Here is a 24,429-nt window from a genome sequence, read left to right on the forward strand (position 1 = left end):
AATAGCTGCTCATTTTCCCTACATTTCTGTAGTTTTCTTTAGCGCTCTCTAAAGGGTACTATTCTTCTTGTGTGACAGATGGGCATAGCTTTACAAGAAAGGGATTTAGTCATTAACACCCATGTAAACAGATTATTCTTGCTAAGAAAATACCTTGTAAGGACACAAGAGCAGTGTAGCTTTTGAGAGAAACCATATCTCATACATTAAAATTGCGACACACTTTCAGGTTAATTGCTTTTTATTAGAATTGTTTGTGGGAAGTCAAGATGTTGAAGCAGAAGGCAGGTCACAAAACAGAGGTTTGGTTATAACCTTCCAAAGTCTGCAGGTGACAGCTGCTCGTGGCAGGTACAGCAGAGCGCTTGGAGATGTAGAGTGGGAGGTCAGCAGTGGTGATGGACTCTGGAGATACTGGATCACCACAAACAGAGCTCTCATTTCTCCCCCAGCTGGAAGTGGCAGCTACTATTTGAGAACTGCAATAGATAAACATTTGCCAAGTTAATCAGGCATGTACTATGTCCATTAATCCCTCCTGTTCCAGGTCAAACCTTATCCCTTCCCTCTTTGAAAGGAAACAACAGTTATGTGCTCAATATCATGAAGGACATTATACATTTATTCGTTTCTATATATCTATGAATCCTTTCTGAGCTGTCGAGTATGCATTCCTTCCTTCAATTAAGAGGTATTTATTGAATGGCTACAATGTATCACTGCATAAGGTGACACATGCCTGTGGGGAAACTCGCTGCCTGATTATCAGAAAGCTTACAGTCTGTTGCAAGAAACTTAGACATTAAGTGAGAAATTACAAATTAAAATGTGAATTGTAATCACAGCCATAAATTAATGCACCTTATAGCAAGTCTTCTGGGTTGAGTAAAGTGTTGTCTTTTGAAGTACTTCTCTTTCATAATACTGTTTTCAGCTGAGTAGCACAATGCACGCGAAAAACAGAAAGCTGAAAAGAATAAATAAGTGATTAGAAATTAAGCAATTAAGATGATAGGACAGAGAAGGTAAGGCTGGAAATTGGAAAGCAGATACCTAAGAGATGAATTAGTCTGTAATCACATAAGGAATGCTAAAATGCCTCATAACAATGCCTTTTTTTTTTTTTTTTTTGTATTTACAATGTTTCTCATTCATTAGGTTACTTTGTCCTCATAATGACCCTGCAGGGATAATAAGGGCAAGTATGACCCTCCTGGCTTTAGAGGGAAGTTCAAATCTTGCCTAATGTTACCCAAATAATAATGAACCATGTTGAGACTGGGACCCAGGCCTTCTGGTTTCCAGTCTATTATGAGTTCTACAGCTACATGACAACACATTTCTCTTCACCTGTCATCTCTAAATGTGTTTGACAGCTCCAAAGCAATCCATGATCACTGACAGGACAAAAGCAATCAAGTTCACATCAAGACCCTACTTTCAGAGAGAGCTCAAAAATTCAGAATTTTTGCAAAAGCAATTTGTGTCAAATGCGGAAAGTCTAGAAAATCTAGAGAGACAACAAAACTCACCCATAATTCCATCAGCCAAATATAACCAGTTTTAAGATTTACATATATATCCTCCCGGTCTTTTTTTCCTTGTGTCTTTATTATTTCACACATTGAACTTCTACTTTGCAAACTGCAGGTTAAAATTAGCTCTCTCTCTATATATGCTACATATATGTGTGTGTGTGTATATATATCATATATTACCCCATATTGATATTTCCCTATAGTATGATATTAAGGTTAAAATATTTTTGTTATATAAATGTACTTTATTATTTTTATTATATTATTTTGTTTAACCAATTTTTAATTCTTAGGTATTAATTTCTTTTCTGCCAATATGTACATGGCAGCAGTGATATGCTGATATTTCTGGTTAAAAAAGAAAGCCCTGGTCCGTAATATTGGTGTGCTGCACCCATTAACTCGTCATTTACATTAGGTATATCTCCTAATGCTGTCCCTCCCCATCCCCCTACTCCACAACAGGCCCTGGTGTGTGATATTCCCCTTCCTGTGTCCAAGTGTTCTCATTGTTCAATTCCCACCTGTTCTACCCCTGGTAGAATTAGGCTGTGAATCCATCTGGTCCTGGACTTCTTTTGGTTGGTAGGCTATTATTGCCTCAATTTCAGAATCTGTTATTGGTCTATTCAGGGATTCCACATCTTCCTGGTTTAGTCTTGGGAGAGTGTATGTGTCCAGGAACTTATCCATTTCTTCTAGGTTTTCTAGTTTATTTGTGTAGAGGTGTTTATAGTATTCTCTGATGGTAGTTTGTATTTCTGTGGGGTCAGTGGTAATATCTCCTTTATCATTTTTTATTTTGTCTATTTGATTCTTCTCTCTTTTTTTCTTTATTAGTCTTGCTAGCAGTCTATCAACTTTGTTGATCTTTTCAAAAAACCAGCTCCTGGATTCATTGATTTTTTGAAGGGTTTTTTGTGTCTCTCTGGGTGACAGACAGAGTATCACTCTGTCACCCACGCTAGAATGCAGTGGTGCGATCTCAGCTCACTAAAACCTCCGCCTCCCAAGTTCAAGCAATTGTCCCACCTCAGCCTCCTGAGTAGCTGGGATTACAGGCACCTGCCACCACTCCCAGCACATTTTTGTATTTTTAGTAGAGATGGGGTTTTGCCATGTTGGCCAGGGTGGTCTCGAATTTCTGACCTCAGCTGATCCACCCACCTCAGCCTCCCAAAGTGCTGGGATTACAGGCATGAGCCAACGTGACTGGCCCAGTCACTTACCTTAGCCAAATATTATGTAATGTTTCTCTGTGTCTCATTTGTGTTTAAAGACTGAGGACAATCATTGGATTATGTATACTATTTAATTACGTTTATAAACTTAAAACTTGTACTCAGTGCATATATAATAGATGTGGGTTGTCATACCAGCTCTATCAATTAACAGATTGTTAAATTTCAGCCACTTTACTAACCTCAGTTTCCTCATCTGCAACCATTCAGTTTATTTCATGGAATTACCACGAAGATGTGCTATAAGATTTAAAGATTCTTTTGATGGTGGGACACATACAGTGACATTTGGATAGGTGAAAGGCAGAACTCTATTACTTACTGCTCCCAAAGAGAGCATAGGGAGTTGTGCTGGGGACAAGATAACAGCAAACTGGAGCTGTAGCGGCCAACTCATGGACGGCAAGTGCGATGGGGTTAGCTAGGTTTGACAGACTTTCTGTAGATTGGCTGTAGAATAACTTTTCAGGCTTCAGGGAATAGGTCTGTTCCTGGAACCCGTCCAGGTTGTCTGGTACCTGGCCCCAGGATGATTAGGGCTGGTATAGAGTGACCTGGAGTATGGGAGTTTAAGACAGATGGTTGGGGCATAGTCTGAATCAGCTGTTCGAGAAAGGGACCTGACTGCTCCGTCTACTTTTCTTCACCTTTTATGCTCATTAAATCCTCTCATATGACGGAAAAATGACCACGATCAACCCAAGCTATCACAGAGTGCTTTCTAACCTCGGTGTGGTTTCATCTGTGAATTAAATGTTGAGGTAACAGTGGTTCTTAACATTCTGAAGTCAAAGGCTTATTGAGAATCCTTTGAAAGCTGTGGGCGGCCTCCCCTGAAATGTGTAAGACTCATGTACAGAACATTTTGCCACTGTTTATGTTGTTGCTTCAGCACATGCACTTTACAGAAGCATTTATTTTGCAATGAGATAGCTCTCAGAACACATGTTTTCTTCTTTTAGTGGAGCAGCTTGGCCAAGAGATTACAGGCCTTCAGTAAAACTGTGTTCGTTACTGCAGAACATTTAAACAGAAATCTACCTGATTAGCATGGCTAAAATTATTCACTAATTCAGATTGGTAGTGAGCCCCTCCTTGTCAAACTGCTCAGAATGGGCTTTCTTTAATCCTCAATAAAAGTGAAAATTATTCCTCAGGTTCAATCCAGGCCTTTGAAACTTGTCTTCCAAAAGTCAACTTATCTTCTAAAAGATTTTTCTACACAGTAGAAAAGAAAGTTATATTCTCTTTCCCTTTCTTACAAACTTCTTGAAGAAACTCTGTTTTTCATGAAGGTGATGATTTCACAGCAGTAGACAAGACTTATTTCAAGATAATTGGCAAAAGTCTTTGATCTCAATACATTCTGATGTATTTATAATACTTAATCTAGCAAATATTTATGAAGCACCAACTATATATCAGGACCTTTATTAGGCATGAGGGATACAGCAGGAAATAGGAAAGATAATTAACTGCAGTAAGCCATGATGATATGCGAAGCTTCTACCTTCAGCCAACAAAAAACCCAGATGTGCTGCCAAACACTTCAAATGCTCGACATCATGTCCCAATTTTTTGTCCCAATTTTTCTTCCAATCAAATATAGTGCATTTTTCTTCTTGAAAATCTGAAGATATGAATTTTCTTAAAGTTTCCAGAACGGACATAAAATAGGAGGGTGTTTCTGATAGCATCATGATTTACTTATTCGCTCACTGTAGATGCAGTAGTAAACAATATAGACCTGGTCCCATGCCCACTAGTAAGCTGTGAAGGAAGAAAGCTAGTAACTGTAACTAACTGCCCTTGGAGATACCAGCAATTCCATCTAGTTTATGCTGAAGGAAAATGGCATATCTGTCAATTCCTCTAAGACTTGCTTCAAAATATTAAGTGAATATCAGCATTTCTGGAGTAGATGATATAGACAGAAGTACAAGCTACAAACCAAGCCACAAACCACTTCTCCTATTTCCAAAGCATGGATCCTTGAAGGATTTTCAATTTGTGTCATACCTTCTATTTGGTAATGCAAAAAAAAAACAAAAAAAAAAACTAAAAAATACTCACAGAAAACCAGTTTTTGCATTGAATTTTGAGTGAGCATTTTCAGGTTTGTCTATCTAGTTCACATTTTCTGAAAACTCATCTTTCTTCCAAATGTATAGTTGCATAGGAGCTACCATGTTTCTGTAAAATGATCCATTCACTGGCCACAGCCATTGAGTTAAGCAATGGACACTTGACCCAGATGGGATAAATACATCTTTTCTCTGGAGAATTTGGATCTACTATGAAGAACTTTTTTTAAGAAAGTAAACTTAAGAAAGGAATATCAGAACCATCTGATAAGAGCCTAATATCTTAGGTTTAAAAATATAAATCAGATTTGATTTCTCCCTTGATTAAAATCACACAATGGTTGTCCATTATTCTTAAGATTGACTCTGTCTCTATATCTGCACTGTACTACAGGACAGCATCTGCCTACCCTTTTGACTTTACTTTTTATCACTCTACCCCTCATTCAGCCTCACAAATATTCCTATTTTTTATATATGGCAAGCTCATTCCAGTCTCAAAGACCTTATATTTGCTCTTCCTAAAAATTAAAATAAATATCTTTGAATTTTCCTATGACAGGCTCCTCCTCATCATCCAAGTTTCAGCCTTCCTTCATGACCTCATTTAAAGTACTCCCTCCTCAAGTCCCTCTGATTTGCATTTTCCCATTTATTTATTTATTTGAGACAGAGTTTTGATCTTGTTGCCCAGGCTGGGGTGCAATGGCGCTATCTCAGCTCACTGCAACTTCTGCCTTCTGGGTTCAAGCGATTCTCCTACCTCAGCCTCCCGAGTAGCTGGGATTACAGGCCCCCACCACCGTGCCTGGCTAATATTTTGTATTTGTAGTAGATACAGAGTTTCACTATGTTGGTCAGGCTGGTCTTGAACTCCTGACCTCTGGCGGTCCACCCGCCTTGGCCTCCCAATGTGGCATTCTCCTGTTTCTAACATCTAATTATTACCTAAAATCGTATTTTAGTGTATTTGTTTACTTATCTCTTTTCCCTAAATTAGAATATACCCTTCTAATTAATTTCCTTGACTAGTTCACTGATACTGCCTCAAGACCTGGAAGAATACCTGGCATGCTGTGGCAATCAGCAATTAATACCAACAAATATTTGCTGAATTGATGAAGAATCAAATAATCCTATAATATACCATACTCAGGAACTGTCGTCATTTTTGTTTTCCATCGTTTGGAGCTGAGAAGTAAAGGAAGATATAGAGGGGCAGGGAAAACAAAGTAGATATGCTACTATTAGCTTTAGTGGGAGAATGAGATTCTCGAACACATTCAACTCCCTGGCTCTAGTTCACTGCTTAGGCCCATATGCATCCCTCTTGCCTTCCATGAGATGCTCTCAAATCCCCATAATCTATTGCTTTTTTTTCTGAAGCTAATTTGAGTAAGATTTCTATAATCTTTAATGATTAAAAAATAGTTGTATGTTTAAGATATAATTTAAACACAAAATACACAAATCTTAAATGTTCGATTTGATAAGTTTTCACAATTTTAAGCATCTATGTAACAACTACCCAAAGCAAGAGGTTGAACACTTTCATTACTCCAGGATGTTTACTTGTGTCCCTTTCCAGACAGTCCTCCAATCCCTGACGTAGAGGCAATCATCTTCTGACTTCTATTACTGTAGAATAGTCTTTTCTTGATTTTGTTTAATATAAATAAACAAAATCATACCATATGTGTTTTCATGTCTTACATCTTTGATTCAGCATGTTTTTTACATCCGTATTTTTGTATCACTGAGTTAAGGCCTCATTAAGGTGCCTTCTTTTTATTGATGAGTAAAATTTCATTGTATGAATGTATGCAACTTGTTTATCCAAGAAATAATTTTGAATGCAGAATTTGCACACTAGTTGAATAAAGGTGGGGTGAGAATAGCAATAATTCTTTATTTGGGACCAGGAGGAGGATTATGCCTGTGGTAGCAGAACAGTTGGTTATTTGTCTTCTGTTATATCTAGTATCCAAGATTTTTAAGAGACTTTGTGGCAAAATGTCAAAATATTTTAGTATGTTGGCTGATTTATTCAGGCTTCATTATGGGTTTTTTATGAAAGGAATAATCTTCAGTTCAAGGTGGCTCTCCTGAAAGGAGCCCATGGACAATAGCACAAATTCATAGCTCCTGCCTTTAACCAGCTTGGGGTAAGATAATCTTTTACCTTACTGAATTGCAACAGCCTTTTCCTCAGTTGCATTCTATTCTGAAGTTAGAACATATAAATTGGATTCTACAAATCAGAATGAGAATATCTGCGGGGTCCCAGGTAACTTAAGGCACCCCTCTGAAGCGCCAATACTGCAGGGGTAGACACATTGACGACCCCATACAATGGCCCTTTCGTAAAGCACATTCAACAAGACCTAGGTTGGGATAGGGATTCAAAGAATACAGCTCAGTATTTCTTTCATAGGTTATTTAAAAATAGAATTTTCTTAAATGAAATTGACAGAAAACTGACCAATCTTTTATAGAAGTTGTATCTGCAGAAAACACAGGAAGGCAAGGCACTAATACAGACACTGATAAGAAATGAACTACAAAGTTGGCTTAGCCTCCTATAGAGAAATCCTCCAAAATCCCAGCCTCAGATGTTGCTCCTGAAGAACACCTATCACGGGAAACCCCCCCAATCAATAAATGCATTAACCAAAAAATTTACTTCACTTTCAAAGGGAGTTAACAAATGGAGGCCCAAGATGTTTGTTCATCTTATAATTTAATAATCAGGATATTCTCTGAACCAGTGACCAATTTATACCATAGCATTTTTCATTTTTTAACAAAAAATAAGTTTTATTTTAATATATCGATTTTTCTCTATTATTGTTTATTAAACGTATTACATATTGTAAGGAACCATATAAATATATAATTGAACTTGAGTGGAATAGGAATAGATAGTCCTCAGAAAGCCTAGTCACAGAGAAATATTGCTCAGGTCATTATATCACAGAATGCAGGGCAAGTATGATTTTAGGCCAGAAAACCACTGTTTGAAGTTTTACCTGGGAAAGTTGGAACATTTTAAGCAGGACATTTTGGAGTTGTGTGTATGAGAAGAATGTTATATTCATGTTTACTGGGGGACCAAGGGTGGACTGTACATTTCTATACAATAATACGCAGTAATAACAATATCTTTCTAAGAACTTGCATTACCCCATTCATCCATTGGTGGCAGCAGGAATAGCTATTGTTCCCCAAACCCTGGACACAGTTAATCGTCTGTGGGTACACACCTTCCCCAAGCTGAGTTAATCAAATCCCTGCCTGGGAATTTTCGAGCTGGTACTGTATGAGAAATAAGATTTTTTCTGGGTGGCTAAATTTACTCATATTATGAGAAACTTGGAAATGCTGGGGGCTGTATTTTCTATTATATAGTCCATAGACCAGAAAAATGTTGGAAGTTGATTTGAGGAGACAATAGAATGAAGTAGATGGACAGAAATAAGCCCAGTAAAATAAAATGAGTTTAACTAGTGTTAATCTCTCTTGTTGCAGTTTCTTTCTGGGGTCCAGTTAAATCCTTAGGTTCCAAGGGAGAATCTGGTATCATGGTAATAATTTCTTTTTGATGCTTAAGCTAACTCAATCTGCACCTTAAAATGAGCAATCTTTAATGAGATATTTACAGTCATAGGGTGGAATACATTATTCCTAATGTTTATCAAAGAAAAATTATTCTAGACATCATAACATGACAACAATGGTAAGGATATATAACTTAATTGTCTACAGAAATGCCTCAAGCTACTGCAAAGTTGCCCTAAGAAGTTTTTAATTTGACAGAAAAAATTGACCAAAAAGATAGTTTTTAGTGTGGTAAAACAAAATGAAAGAAAATTCATTTAGAACAACCCTGATTCTATCCTTGGACCTCAATGGAGGCTTGTGTTCCAGGACATTGGAGGATCTATTTTTCTCTCATTGCTCAAGCATTCATTTTAGATACCTATTACTTCCCAGCCCAAAATGACTTGGCTCTCCAAGGCAGACAAAGCAGGCTCCCACTGATCTGGAATATTTGTGAGAACTGAGGTTTGAGGGATGAGGAAAGAGTCCCACCTGTGAGTCATAGTCTCACTCTTCAAGTGAAATGCATGAACTGCAGGGTACATCTCGTATCAGAACCTCCACTGCCTGCAAAGCTTTGGTTTGGTCAATCCTATGTATTTGCTTTACTATATTCCCAATTTCACTTTTAAATGCATGCTCATTTATTTCAGCCTAGGGTGTGAGGAAAGAGCAATACCACTTTCCCCTGGTTGCATTAATGGCAGTGCCCTACATTTCTGCCTTTGTTTTTCACAATTTATTTGTGTTTAACCTAAAATATAATAAATGGTCATAGAACATAAAAGCTAATAGAGTCCTTAATGATTATTGAGCATACCCTGCACCCCTGCCTGCATCACTTCACAGACCATATGACTGAGTTTCAAGAAGATGAATGCATTTACCCAAGGATACAGTTAGTTATCAATGGAATTGGGTTCTTGTTCCCTGGACTCCTCAGTCTAAAATTATTGCTTTTTGTATGGCACCAAGTTTATGGTAGATAGTGCAGAGGGAAAGATTCCCATTTATTTTTAAACTCAGAGATCAGCTATATAGTATTTTTCTAGGTAGCAAGCTTCCATCCATTGCCTTTTCCTGAAATTTTAAAGTAATCCTCATGAATTATTCCAAGCACATGGAAATCCAGCATCAAAGGAGAAAAGTAGAAATAATAGAACACAAAACTTGCAAGCAGGTGCCTATTTTTTATACAGAGAATATTTAATTTTCAATTACTTGTTTGCAAGAAGACATCCAAAATGTCTCAGAACTAGTTAGTCTTCAATATGAAATCTTCTTCCCTGCTGCTTCTGCCAGCCAACATTTTATTTCTTCTTGTAACCACCTCTGCATTTATTAAAAAGGAAAAAAAAATTCCAGGGAGATGACTCTTGTCTTCATACTCAATTCTTGCTATTACTGCATAAACAAAAATGTGCATGATATCCCTGGGACAGTATTTTCTTGCCTGTACTCTTTTTATTTGGCTAAGTTGAGGTATTGGAAATTTCAATCACTGTAAAATTGGAGGGAAATGTTGTTCTCATCCCATAGGTCAGGTTAGAAAGCCCCAAATGAACAGAATATTAGACAGTTATCTATTGTGTTCAGGACCACACACTTTCTCCATCTTCCAAAAATTGGAATAAGATATTTCCCATTTGCTCCAAAAGGCATTTAAATTAATCACATTGTCCTTATAAATCCCAGTACCGATACACCACACATTTTAATGCTGTCAGAAGATACAAAATGATAGTTAAATACTCATGGAAACAGAGCTGTTGGGTTTATTGACTCTGCTCGACTTTATCCATCAACCTTCTGAGGTTTGGAGTCAGGGAGGGTAACTACAGGACCTCCCTACAAACGTCTCTTGTTGGTAACATCATAAAGTAAGGACTGGGCTGAAGCAATGAGGAAGCTGTCAGCCTGCCCATCTCAAATACATATTGTCATTTTTCGTTTTTAAAAAGTACTGTTATTTCACAGGGAATAATAAGTTCCTATACTTCTTGCTAGTAAGAATTGGTGTGTTCTACCAAATTATTTTTGCTTTTGCACAAGTAATCTCAGCTTACTTCAAAACCGAGTAAATAAAAACTTTCAATCAATTAATGTTTGTATCAACCCTTGAAAATAATCCATAGGAAAAAAAATCAAGTGTGTATACTACAGTAATGGGGCAGATGAAGAGACTTGCAACTAAGGCAGCAGCAGAACTCTCAAAAATAGACTTATTTCTTACCGAAATGTTGCCAGAGAAGCAGATTCCTGATGTATCTTGGGGCTTACAGCTGCCAGGAATGTTTTCTGGGTGGTCACAGAGCTCATTAATCACTTCTGTGTGTTCACTAGCCTGGTGGCAGGTTGACATGTAGAAGCCTAAAGGACTGGGTAAACCTGGCAAATCTCATCATTTTATAGGCTGGCCTAAATCCCTTCAAAGCCCAAATTCCTTTGCATGGCATATGAAACATTTCCTGATGTAACCCCAAATCCCTCTCCCACATCATCTCTGACTATTACCTTTGTCCTATCCTAAGCTTTAGGCTTTGCTGGGCCATGTTGTTATACCTTTCAACATACCACTCCCTTGGTTGTAGTATCCTGCCTTCCTAGTCAACCTGATGAACCATAGAGCTTTCAAAACTCTGTTCAAGCTCCACTGACCTTGTTCGTTACTTCCCTGTTTTCATCCTCAACACACCTATTGTAACTTTTTATTATTGTATCTATTATTTACTGTTATAACTACTGTTTACTATTGTAACTATTCTGCAAGGGTAGGAAATAACTTGTTCATGCTTATCTCTGCACACAGCACAATGCCTAGCACCTGACAGGTGTTTAATAAATGTTTGAAGAATAAAAGAGGGAGTGAATCCAGCCAATGGATGTCTAGATTGTGACCAAGAATGCCAAAGGCAATCATACTTTTATTATAGAATCAAACTATCCACTAAATTCAATGTTCTCAGTCCTAAATATTCAAAACTTGAGGTTAGAAATAAGGCCAAGATGAATGATATCTAGACATATCTAAAAGGCAGCAGGCTAAGTATGGAATTTGAACAAAGGTTTCAAGCCAGAGACTGGCTTTTCCAAAGTAGCGGGGGTGGGGGGCGTTGGGAGGAACACAAATAATGAAGTTAGGACTGAAGATGGTACAGCAGCTCAAGGAGAATTGAAAGAGAAAGATAATGATGGACAACAAATTGTCCCAACCATGTTCAGGTCCCAGATGCCTGACTATGCAGAGCAGGGTTATGGAAACTTACTTTGAAATCAGGAGCAGAAAATACAGACACTGAGGAGGAAATGGAAAACCAGTTGGCAAGTATCTCAGGAACAAGTAAGATGGATGAACAAGAATGTCTCATACCAAGTCATTTACTTGCATATATATACTTGCTCTCTCTCTCTCTCTCTCTCTCTCTCTCTCTCTCTCTCTCTATATATATATATATATATATATATATATATATATATATAGCGCCATGGACAAGTCCTAGTCAACAAATTTCAAGAAAGGCTATCCATACCTGTGTGGGGTGATGAGAGTAGTGTTTAATAGTTGAGCTGTGGAGTTAGGCTGCCTGTGCTACAAGCCTGAGTCCGTCACTTTCCAGATCTGAGGCACTGGTCAATTAACCTCTGTGAGCTATAAAATAGGGCTGCAAGAATGCTTCTAGAGGTAAAAAGAGGAGCCAGTACCATTCCTTCTGAAACTATTCCAAACAATCAAAAAAAGAGGGACTCTTCCCTAACTCATTTTATGAGGCCAGCATCATCCTGATACCAAAACCTGGCAGAGACACAACAACAACAACAAAATTCAGGCCAATATCCCTGATGAACATCAAAGCAAAAATCCCCAATAAAATACAGGCAAACCAAATCCAGCAGCACATCAAAAAGTTTATCCATCATGATCAAGTTGGCTTCATGCCTTGAATGCAAGGCTTGTTCAATATACACAAACCAGTAAATGTAATCCATCACATAAACAGAACCTGACAAAAAACCGCATGATTATCTCAATAGATGCAGAAAAGGCCTTCGATAAACTTCAACATCCCTTCATGTTAAAAACTCTCAAAAATCCAAGTATTGGTAAAACATATCTCAAAATAATAGCTATTTATGACAAACCCACAGTCAATATCATACTGAATAAGCAAAAGCTGGAAGCATTCCCTTTTTTAAACTGGCACAAGACAAGGATACCCTCTCTCACCACTCCTATTCAACATAATATTGGAAGTTCTGGCCAGGGCAATCAGGCAAGAGAAAGAAATAAAACATATTCAGTTAGGAAGACAGGCAGTCAAATTGTCTCTGTTTACAGATGACATGATTCTATATTTAGAAAACCCCATAGTGTCAGCCCCAAAACTTCTTACGCTGATAAGCAACTTCAGCAAAGTCTCAGGATACAAAATCAATGTGCAAAAATCACAAGCATTTCTTTACACCAACAATGGATGAGCAGACAGCCAAATCATGAATGAACTCCCATTCGCAATTGCTACAAAGAGAATAAAATACCTAGGAATACAACTTACAAGGAACGTGAAGGACCTCTTCAAGGAGAACTACAAACCACTGCCCAAAGAAACAAGAGAGGACACAAACAAATGGAGAAACATTCCATCCTCATGGATAGGAAGAATGACTATTGTGAAAATGGCCATACGGCCCAAAGTAATTTATAGATTCAATGTTCTTCCCATCAAGATACCATTGACTTTCTTCACAGAATTAGAAAAAAAAAAAAAAAAAAACTACTTTAAATTTCATATGGAACCAAAAAGTCCCCATATAGCCAAGACAATCCTAAGCAAAAAGAACAAAGCTGGAGGCATCACACTACCTGACTTCAAACTATACTGTAAGGCTACAGTAACCAAAACAGCATGGTACTGGTACCAAAACAGTATATAGACCAATGGAACAGAACAAAGACCTCAGAAATAACACCAGACATCTACAACCATCTTATCTTTGACAAATCTGACAAAAACAAGCAATGGGGAAAGGATTCCCTATTTAATAAATGATGCTGGGAAAACTGGCTAGTCATATGCAGAAAACTGAGCTGGACCCCCTCCTTATATCTTATACAAAAATTAATTCAAGATGGATTAAAGACTTAAATGTAAAACCCAAAACTGTAAAAACCCTAGAAGAAAACCTAGGTAATACCATTCAAGACCTTGGTATGGGCAAAGACTTCATGACTAGAACACCAAAAGTGGTTGCCACAAAAGCCAAAACTGACAAATGGGATTTAATTAAACTAAAGAACTTCTGTACGGCAAAAGAAACTACCATCAGAGTGAACAGGCAACCTACAGAACAGGAGAAAATTTTTGCAATCTACCCATCTGACAAAGGTATAATATCCAGAATCTACAAGGAACTTAAACAAATTTACAAGAAAAAAACAAACACCCTCATCAGAAAGTGGGCAAAGGATATGAACAGACACTTCTCAAAAGAAGACATATATGAGGCCAAAAAAAAAATATGAAAAAAAGTTCATCATCACTGGTCATTAGAGAAATGCAAATCAAAACCACAATGAAATACCATCTCATGCCAGTTAGAATGGCGATTATTAAAAAGTCAGGAAACAATAGATGCTGGTGAGGCTATGGAGAAATAGGAACACTTTTACACTGTTGGCAGGAGTGTAAATTCGTTCAACCATTGTGGAAGATGGTGTGGGGATTCCTCAAGAATCTAGAATCAGAAATACCATTTGACCCAGCCATCCCATTACTGGGTATATACCCAAAGGATTATAAATCAATCTACTATAAAGACACATGCACACGTATGTTTATTGTGGCAATATTCACAATAGTAAAGACTTGGAATCAACCTAAATGCCCATCGATGATAGACTGGATAAAGAAATTGTGGCACATATACACCATAGAACACTATGCAGCCAACGAAAAGAATGAGATCATGTCCTCTGCAGGGACATGGATGAAGCTGCGAGCCATCATTCTCAGCAAACTAACACAGGAACAGAAAACAAACACCACATGTTCTCACTCATAAGTAGGAGCTGAACAATGAAAATGCATGGACACAGGGAAGGGATCATCACACACTAGGGCCTGTTGTGGGTTGGGGGACAAAGGTAGGCAGAGCATTAGGACAAATACGTAATGCATGTGGGGTTTAAAACCTAGATGATGGGTTAATAGGTGCAGGAAACCACCATGGTACATGTATATCTATGTAACAAACCTCCACATTCTACACATGTATCCTAGAACTTAATGTAAAATAAAAATTAAAAATAAAATAACATGTTAAATATGATAAGAAAATAGGGCTGAAAATAGTAACTACTTAATAGGAGGGTTGGAAGGATTGATTGTGTTAATCCATGGCAAGTACTTAACCCAGATACTGGAAAGATCAGTGTGAGTATAGCCAGAGAAGTCATTATACTTTTTGAGAGTTCCCTGGTAGGAAACACATATTTAATTTTTCATGTGGATTCTAAATAGGCTGTGTTTCTATTTATTTGTTTTTAGAAAATAATTACCACTGTGTCCTTTAGAAGGGAAAAAAATCCACCAACTAACAAAGATACCCCTTTGAGTAGAAATAAGAATGGAGAAACATAAAACAGATCTAAAACTTTGAGAAAGAAGTAGAGTTTTATTTGCTAGTTGATGTGTCTGGTTACAATGAATGTATGAGGTTTGGTGACAATATTTTTTTAAAAAAGCAGTTGCTTAAGTAATAAAACAAAATAAAATATAATTTAATTTTGTGGATATAGGCAATTAGGAATTGGTCCTGTTGCACTGCAATCCTTGGGAGCCCAGGCTATTTCCAGCTTTTCATTCCACTATCCTTAAAGTGAGCTATCAGGGGCCTTAGAGTTCCAGATAGAGCTTCAGCAATCTCATATGCATCCGAGAAGCAAAAAGAAGAAGGAAATACACTTCCCCTTTAAGGACACATTTCAGAAACCATCACACCACTTTCCTACACTTATTATTGACCAGAACTTAGACATTTTACCACAATTGCCAGTATAATACAGACTATACATCTGTATAGTATATACAGACTATACACCACTATACACCAGGTAATCTACTTAACTAAAATAGACTTTAACTAAAATCTACTTAACTAAAACAGCCTTTGCCAGAGCTGACTTTGATGTTCTTCATGTGTACTGGGGTATTATCCTCATAACTCTACTGTGATAAACACATTTGTATGAAAGAACTTTGTTTTGCTTGTTGGTAACTCATGAAGTCAAAACTGGATTTTCATGTGTTTTTCCATATCTCTGTGCTTAATTTCAGGGTAACAGATATTTGGCCATTATTTCCTGCTAAAATGAGTTTCTTTCATTGCACAACCATTTCCCAGGCTACCAGTCCAATTTCTAGATCTGAAGCAATATTTATGAGGTGTTTACTCCTAGCCTGAAGTCCCCCAAACCCTGGAGGATTTAAAATTGCATAAATATAATTTTTCTTGACTAAGGGTCCTATGTCCACACTGTTCCCATTACCTGTAATGATTTGATAACTTTTATTTCTAGCAAACTCTTACTCATTCTTCAAAACTCATCTTCAGCTTTCCATCTTTGTGAAGTTTCCTATAATTCTCCAGTTTGTCTTCCTCTATGCACTCATAGAATGTTGTTTTTATCTCTAGTGTCACACTTGGCACATTATGTTGTGAATATGTGCATTCCTGCCCTCTCAGGTTGATTGTGAGTTTGGGCAGGCAGACAGGCACTCAGAAGCATTTGTTTAATGAATGAGTAAATTGTTTCCTCCCCTAATAGGTGGTTATGTATATACCATTATTTCAGAGAGTTTCTTTAATTAGCAGAAATACAGCATGGGTAATAATATATAACAGCATTAATATGCACATGACCTCTTCCACTACATCACAGAGAAAATAAAACCATCAGAAAGAAATGTCTTCACTTTTCTGCCATCAAACCTAGAAACCTGCCTGCATCCTTATCTCTCATATCTTCTGTTTTCTTTCTATCTTATTATAGTTCTGGAGATAATCCTCCATCTGTGTTATAGGATCCACATCCCAACTTTCCACAGAAACTCACATTATTCATTACAGTTTTCTTTCTTGTTCTTTTAACTTCTTTCTATTGCACTCTTCCATCATCATTTAAACATATGCAATTCATTTTCATATTTTCAAGAAAATACCATCTTTGGACTCTACTTCCCTTTTCTACTGTTGCTGTATTTTTTCTCTCTTTTACAAAGCCTTGAGAAAGTCACCCAAGCTCACTGATTCACTAACCAGCCACTTACTCCTCAACTCACTCCAGGCGGTGACCCTCTCCCACCCCTTCATGCACATGGCTCCTGCAACAATCAAACTAAGCCATTCAACATTTTTCTAGACAGACTTCTGCTATTTGACTCTCTCAGTATCATTAGAGAGTGTAGAGTACTATGTCTTCTTGACACAATCTCGACGCTAGGCTTCTATATCACCAGATTCCCTCATTTTCATTTACTTCTGGGACTAATTCTCAGATTTGCTTGCTAGATCACTTTCCTTTATCTAGTTTTTGATCTTGAGTTCTTAAAGGTTTTGTCATTGACCTCTTCCTCTTCTTACCCTGTATTCTCTACTTCATGATTTTATCCATGCCCAAATTATTAATTACCATCTATATTATGAATACTTTCAAGTGAGTATCTTCATTCCAAAGTTTTCCTCTAAGCTCCAGACTCAAATAGCAAATTGCCTACATAAAATCACCAATTGGAAATCTTAGAAAAACTACAAACCTAACACATTTAATATGTGCATACCTGAACTCATGATCTCCTTCCTCAAACCCAGCCTTCCACAAGTGCTGTCTTAATAAATGGTGTTATTATTTATCCAGATGCCAAAAATGAAAACTCAGAAGTCACTATTTTGTCTACAGAAAAGAGTACAGTTTTGTGTGGCCGATTTTCTGGCAACTGAAGGTAACTTTAGTATGTGGTGTTAGCTGGCCTCTAAGATGGCCGTCAATGATTCTGTCCCCTGATGTTCACCCTTTTGTGAATCCTCTTCCCTTAAGCGTAGATTGCACTTAGTGATTCACTTGCAACAAATGGAATGTGACAGAAGTAATACGATACCACTTCCAGATTAAGTTTTAAAAAGACTGGCCTCCATCTTGGGTGTGTGCACTCTCTCGCACATGCGCGCTCTCTCTCACCAAGTGTACTGAGAGAAGCAAGCTTCCATATTATGTATGAGGTCATTCAGAAAACCCATAGAGAGGCTCACATCCCAAGAAACCAAAGGCTTCAGTTGCAGATGGCATGTGAGGAACCGTACCCTGCCAGCAACCATGTGAGGCTGAAAGTGAATTCTTCAGCCCAGTTATGGTTTGAGATGACTACAGCCCCAGCTGACAGCTTGACAGCTACCTTATGAGAGACTTTGACCCAGCTAAGCTGTTTGTCATTTTAACTTGCTAAGTTTGGGATAATTTGTTATGCAGCAAATGATAACCAACATACATTTGAAAAAACTTGCCTTTGGGGAAACCAGATGGCTCCCGATCTATAACAACTTTATGATTTTGTAGAGATTGCAAAACAGACATGCATATATAGACTATTGTGTAAATATTGAGCTAATTAATGACACAGTTGAATTGTATGTTTTTCTATAAAAAACAGCTTACAGCAAAAATTTGTTTCCAGTGTGGATTGTCTTTTACTTTTGAAAACTTTAACTGTTGTACAATTATAAAAAGATGAAGTTAAATATCCGTCATTCAAGACATCAAGATCTTGGTCAAATAACCCGATAAAGTTTATGCAACCAAGCCATACTGACGTAGCCTCATCTTTACATATTCTGGTGACAATGTTGGGCAGAGATAATTCTTTTGAGCTACCGAGGATGTGTGGTAATACCATAAGCATACACTAATACATTCCATGTCCTGTGTAAAATTTTTTATTTTTAAATCAAAGCTATGATTATGAGTTTTTTATTTCTTTTTTAAATGAATGTAAGTAAAACCTAGTTAGACTCTCAATTGCCCTTTCTCTTTTTACCTCCTTAACTAACTTACCTACTGTTTGTTTTCCCCTGCTTTTCTGTCTCCAAATAATGGTCATTTATTTCTCATTAATGTTATACCTAATCACAAAGAATGCAGGAATCAAAGGTAAGTGTAATATAATAAAAAAGAGTAAAAAAAAAAATAGTAACATGGGCAATAACTAAAGTCAATTATTATAGCTTAGATAAAAATAAATATGCAACTTACAGTTCATTTCTTCTCTGAGAAAAATAATGCACTATAATAGTTTTAAACAGAAAACTCTTAAGAACAAATGTAGGCATCCCAGAGCATTGAAATAGAAAAACATGTCTTTCAAAAGAGACAACAGCTGAAATAATCACATGGTTGAATTCTGTATAAGAATATAACAATTTTAAAAATCTACACAAATTAGAAACCCAAAAAACTTACTACCAAAGTTTTAACATGAATATGTAGAAATAACTTAAGAATGGAGCATAATATGTAATTTGAGTCTAATAGGAGAAAAGTTTAAAACTTTTTAATAATTATTCAGAAATCTTTGTGATAGCATTGAAATTTTACTTTAACTGATAAATGTTTTAAAATTAAAATTAAGAATGAGTCCTATTTATTTAAGTTTTAATGCTGAAATTAAAACTGTGATAATTGAAAGAATTTTAACTAAAGTTACTTGATTTTTAAAAAATGGGTAGAAAGGTATATACATAAATAAATATACTAATTCAACACTGCTAGAGACAAATCCTTCAAGCAAAATAAAAAATATTTCCCTTATACAACTAGGTGATTCAACAGAAAATTATAGCAGTTATTACTCTTTATCTTTCATTTTTGGTGAGCCTAGGACTCCTTATGACTGCGGCACATAATGGGAAACTGAGTGATCACAGTAGATCTTTTTTTGGTTTGTTTTTAACACCATCAGCACACTTTCACTTTGTAAGTAATCTGCCAGTTACCATGCTACTGATACTTTAGATCTCTGGATACATATAGCCTTCGCATTAATGAGAAACATACCTTTTACTTATTACTATTCCCTGACACATGCATACACATAAATGTATAGACATATAGAGTCCTACATAAAACACTACCAAACCTGTAAATATTTTTGCATTATATCTTTGAGAATTTCCAATTAGCTATTCTACTTTGTTTTATTTACCTTGTAAATCAATTTTGTCTGTTTATGATAGTCAATAGTTTTCTTACACCTCTTTTATGTAGACAATTATAGAATAATGATGCCAATGATTACATTAGGTATGTTTTCTTATAAAAAGCAAAAGACAGAGCATGGGAAATATGACTACTATGCAAATTATATAAAATAAATAATTCATTACCTGTATCTCAAATACACTCTGGCAACATTATGAACTTTCATGAAAACCAGCACTAATTCTTTTTTTATTCAGATATAATTTACACATAAAAATGTTTCCCTTTTAAAGTGAACAATTCAGTGGTTTTCAGTATACTCACAAAATTGCGCAACCATTACCATCATCTAATTTCAGAACATTTTTATCACCCACAAAATAACCCTTATGCCTATAAGCTATTGTTTCCCATTTCTCCCTCCCTTCAGCCTTTGGTAGCCACTTGTCTACTTACTGTCTCTTCTATGTATATGACCATTTCACTTCAATAGAATCATATAATATGTAACCTTTACGTTTCTGTATTCTTTCACTCAGCATAATGTTTCAAGGTTACTGCATGTTACAGCATGTTACAGAAATTTATTCATTTCTATGGCCAAATACTGTTTCATTGTATGGATATATGTTGTTTTATCCATTCATAATTTGATAAACATTTAGAATGTTTCTACTTTTTGACTATTGTGAATAATGTTTCTATGCACATTCATGTACAAGTTTTTGTGTGGACATATCCTTTTAATTTTTTTTGGATATATGTCTAGGAGTAAAATTGCTGGGTCATATGGTAATTCTGTGTTTACATTTTTGCGAAACTACCAAATTGTTTTCCAGTTTCTGTACCATTTTGTATTTCTACTAGCAATGTAGGAGGATCCCAATTTCTCCACATCTTTGAAAATCCTTGTTATTTTCTGTTTTTCTTTTTCTTTTTTTTTTTTTTTTTTTTGAGACGGAGTCTCGCTCTGTCGCCCAGGCTGGAGTGCAGTGGCGCGATCTCGGCTCACTGCAAGCTCCGCCTCCCGGGTTCACGCCATTCTCCTGCCTCAGCCTCCCGAGTAGCTGGGACTACAGGCACCCACAACCGCGCCCGGCGAATTTTTTGTATTTTTAGTAGAGACGGGGTTTCACCGTGGTCTCGATCTCCTGACCTTGTGATCCGCCCGCCTCGGCCTCCCAAAGTGCTGGGATTACAGGCGTGAGCCACCGCGCCCGGCTTTTCTGTTTTTCTTTTAAATTATAGTCATCCTAACAGGTGTGAAGGAATATCTCATTGTGATTTTATTTTACATTTCCCTATCAATAATGTTTAACTTTTTTTATGTGCTCATTAGCAATTGGTGTATCTTTAAATTTTTTAATTGGATTATTTGGACTTCCTAAAATTATTAAAATGTTAGAATACTTGATATATTTTGGATAAAAGCCCCTTATCAGATATATTATTTGAAAACATTTTTCTCATTGTGTGGGTTATCTTTTCACTTTCCTGATAGTGCCCTTTCAAGCATAAAAGCTTTAAATCCCAATAGAAAGTTTTAATTTTTCTTTTACTGATTATGCTTTTGATGTGATATATAAGACAAATATTTGTACCTATGTTTCTTTTAAGAGTTGTATAGTTTTAGCTCTCACTTTTATTTGAGTTAATTTTTGTACATGGTATAAGGTAGAGGTCTGGCTTTATTCCTGCAGATGTGAACATTCAATTTGCCCAACACTATTTATTACAGAGACCTTTCCCCAATTGTGTATTCTTGATGCTCTTGTAAAAGATTAGTCAGCTACATATGCATGAGTTTTATTTCTGAACTCTCTATTCTGTTCAACTAGTCTAGTGTCTGTTTTCATGCTAGTACTGCGCTATTTTTATTATAATAACTTTGTAATATTGTTTAAAATCAGGAAGTATGATGCCTTCAGCTTCTTTCTTCTTCCACAAGATGCTTTGGCTATTAGAGATGAATCTAAAGAATTTTTTTTTCTGTTAGAGATGCCATTGGGATTTTGATAGGTATTGCATTGAATCTATAGATCACTTTGGGTAGTATGAACATTTTAACAATATTAATAATACCAATCCACGAACACAGGATATCTTTCCATTTGTGTCTTTAATTTTTTTCATTAATGCAGTATTGTTTTCTAGCATACAGATTTTTTACCCTTTTGGATTAACTTTATTCCTAAGTATTTTATTGTTAATGCTATTGTACATGGAATTGTTTTCTTGATTTCTTTTTCAGATAGTTCATTGTTAGTGTAGAGAAACACAATTGATTTTTGTATGTTGATTTTGTATCCTTCAACTTTAATGAATTTCTTTATTCTAGCAGTTTTACGGTAGAGTCTTTTGGGTTTTCTACACATAACATCATGTTGTCTGCAAACAGGAACAATTTTGCTTCTTTCTTTCTAATTCAGGTGCCTATTATTTATTTTTATGCCTAATTGCCCTGGCCAAGATTTTCAGTACTATGTTTAAGAGAAGCGTTGAGAGTAAACATCCTTGACTTGTCCTGATCTTAGAAGAAAAGCTTTCAGCTTTTCACCATTTAGTATGGTGTTAGCTTTGGGCTTGGAATATAGGGCCTTTGTTATGTTGAGGTACATTTCTTTTATACCCACATTTTGTTGAGAGTTTTCATCATGAAATGATGTTGGTCAACTTTTTGCATTAATCGAGATGATCATGATTTTTATTCATCCTGTTGCTGCAGTGTATGACATGTATTGATTTGTGCACATTGAACCATCTTTGCAGCCTAAGGATAAATCCTACTGAATCATCATGTATAATATGTTTAATATGCTGTTGAATTTGGTTTGCTAGCACTTTGTTGAGAATTTTTGTATCGAAGTTCATCAGGGATATTGGCTTGTAATTTTCTTTTCTTATAGTGTTCTTATCTGGCCTTGGTGTCAGGGTGATGATGGCTTAATAAAATAAATTTGGAAGCAAGTGTTCTCACTTTTTCAATTTTTTTTTATAAACTTGAGAAAGATTGGTGTTAATTCATTAAATATTTGAAGGAAGTCACAAGTAAAGACATCTGGACCCGGGCTTTTCCTTGCTGGGAAGTTTTTGATTACTGCTTCAATTTTCTTGCTGAATATTTTTCTGTTCAGATTTTTATTTCTTCATAATTCAGTCTTGGTAGATTGTACTTATATTAGAACAATAGACTTTAAGTCTAAGATAATCACAAGAGACAATGAAGTTTATTATTTAATGATAAAGGGGTCAATAAATCAAGAAGATAGAACAATTGTAAATATTTATGTATCATACATGAATACCTAAGCATATAGAGCAATTACTAACAGAACTGAAAGGAGAAATAAACAGCACTAGTGGTGGGACTTTATTGCTCCACTCTCAATAATGGAGATACAGACAGAAAATCTGTAAGGAAACAGTGGGTCTAAACAAAACTATAGACCATACAGACCTAACAGGCATACACAGAACATACCACCCAACAGCAGCAGAATACACATTCTTCTCAAGTGCAAATGACAGATCATATGTTAGGCCACAAAACAAATCTTAACAAATTTGAGAAGACTGAAATCATATCAGGTATCTTTTCAACCATAAAGGTATGAAAGTAGAAATTTATAACAGGAGGAAAATTGAAAAATCCACAAGTACATGGAAATTAAATAACACACTTCTGAACAACCAATGATTAAAAGAAGAAATATAAAGAGAAATTTAACAATTTCTTGGAAACAAAAATAGACACACAGCATACCAAACTTATGGGAAATTGTAATCAGTATCTTTCTGAAGTCACTTACTCTGGCATCAGATTTGCACAAGCAATGACCTTGGCAAACTTGTCACTGAATTTCTTGGCTGTTTCATGATCAGCAGATGCTTTATCACCATAAAAGTTGAAAAATTTAATGCTGTGACTTTTCTTAATGTTCTGCAACTAGCCTGTTGAATATTTACAATTGCCTTCAATTTTCAGTTCATTGTGATAGATCTTTGTTTCTCATCAACATACTGAGTGTCATGTGTTCACTGCAACGCTGATAGATCCACCCCTTCAGCAGGTAATCGAAATCTTCATTTTTAGCTTTATGCAGTGTTTTCCTATTTTTCTTCTGTTCATCCCTTTCAGCATAGAATTTTGACAGTTTATCCTTCTGTTTCTTCGGGTCATATATGGTGGTCATTGTGACACCATACTTCTATAAGGCATTTCACATTTACACCACTGTCCAGTTTCACCAATAGCCTGATTTTCTGTGCTATGGACAAAAATGTTTTCTGGCTTTTAAAAAAAAAAAATTCTGGATGTTACTAGTCAAGTTTATATAAAGCAGTCAATAGGGACTTATTATTGTAACATTAAGAACAATACATACACTAATTTGTACTTTTCCTTTTTTGTTATTTTATTTTACTGTAGACTCAAGGAGTACATGTGCAGGTTTGTTGGACAGATATATTGAATAATGCTGAGGTTTGGGCTTCTAGTGAAGCCATCACCCGAATAGTAAACATTGTACCTGATAGGTAATGTTTAACTCTCATCTCCCTCGCACCCTCCCCACATTTGGAATCTCCAGCATCTATTTTCATGTTTATGTCTGTGCGTATCCATTGTGTAGCTCCTACTTAAAAGTGAGAACAAGCAATATTTGATTTTTTTCTCTGAGTAATGTCACTTAGGATAGTGGCCTCCAGCTCCATCCATG

The 24,429-nt window shown here is 36.2% G+C and overlaps 1 long non-coding RNA gene across 1 annotated transcript; it reads right to left on the reverse strand.

The window, feature by feature from the left end:
- Window positions 1-229: 229 nt before the first annotated feature.
- On the reverse strand, window positions 230-23,825 carry LOC105474059 (uncharacterized). Its single transcript, XR_982647.2, has 3 exons — window positions 23,521-23,825; window positions 862-967; window positions 230-479 (listed from the first exon to the last, which is right to left on the reverse strand). It is a non-coding gene; the product is annotated as an uncharacterized lncRNA (long non-coding RNA).
- Window positions 23,826-24,429: the final 604 nt, after the last annotated feature.

This window comes from Macaca nemestrina, chromosome 10, assembly GCF_043159975.1.
Source record: "Macaca nemestrina isolate mMacNem1 chromosome 10, mMacNem.hap1, whole genome shotgun sequence".
NCBI classification, from domain to species: domain Eukaryota; kingdom Metazoa; phylum Chordata; class Mammalia; order Primates; family Cercopithecidae; genus Macaca; species Macaca nemestrina.